Source organism: Buceros rhinoceros, unplaced genomic scaffold, assembly GCF_000710305.1.
Source record: "Buceros rhinoceros silvestris isolate BGI_N320 unplaced genomic scaffold, ASM71030v1 scaffold23867, whole genome shotgun sequence".
Classification (NCBI taxonomy): Eukaryota; Metazoa; Chordata; class Aves; order Bucerotiformes; family Bucerotidae; genus Buceros; species Buceros rhinoceros.
Window position 1 is genome coordinate 15,869 of NW_010421884.1, and position 741 is coordinate 16,609.

The 741-nt window shown below is 36.0% G+C and overlaps 1 protein-coding gene across 1 annotated transcript in view; it reads right to left on the reverse strand.

The window, feature by feature from the left end:
• ZFAND4 (zinc finger, AN1-type domain 4) overlaps positions 1 to 741 on the reverse strand; it is a 19,342-nt gene that overhangs the window by 4,035 nt on the left and 14,566 nt on the right. The window lies entirely within an intron of this gene.

Here is a 741-nt window from a genome sequence, read left to right on the forward strand (position 1 = left end):
CTTTCCCTAAGGTCATACAGAAAAGAAAAACCTGAAAAATGTAAGTCAAAAACATGAAGAAAGTTAATTGTGCTGAGAATCTTTATAAAGCTCACAGTCTTGAGTTTTAGAAGTACTAGTCTAGACAAATCCATTCCTCCCAAGAGAATTAATCCTGTAAGAAATTATATTTAGGCACAGCACATCCATTTTCAGAAGATGTCAAGCATTAAGCACTCCACAGTTCTCGAGACCAGTCTAGAAAGAATGATGCCCACCACAAAAACCAGAGAAAAATCGCAACTATTATCAGTAATCTTCAGCATCCATGTCCTTACTGCTTCTTCCCTACTCTTTTTTTTTTTTGCCAAATCCTTCTGGCTCAGGCTGTAGACCTAAAGACAACGCCTCTGATAAATCTGGCTGATTTTAGTACACTCAGAAGTATTTACAGAACTGAACTTCTGGAAACTTTTGAGCAGAAAGTCATGTTTATGTCTACAGATGATATGCAGGATTCATTAAGTATTAAAAAACAACAAGGAGGCAGTCACAGTTACGTCTGCCTAAGATCTAGATGACATCTCTATATTAAAGAATGGCTTAAAAGTTACACCATGCTATAGAACTGTAATACAGCAAGGACTCAAAGCTATATGCCTCAGAAAAATAAATTATTCTTGTCCTCTGTGTGCGCAATATATCAGGAAAGATTGAAGAGCCATCTTCCATTATTAAGTCAAATTACTTACCTACTCTTTT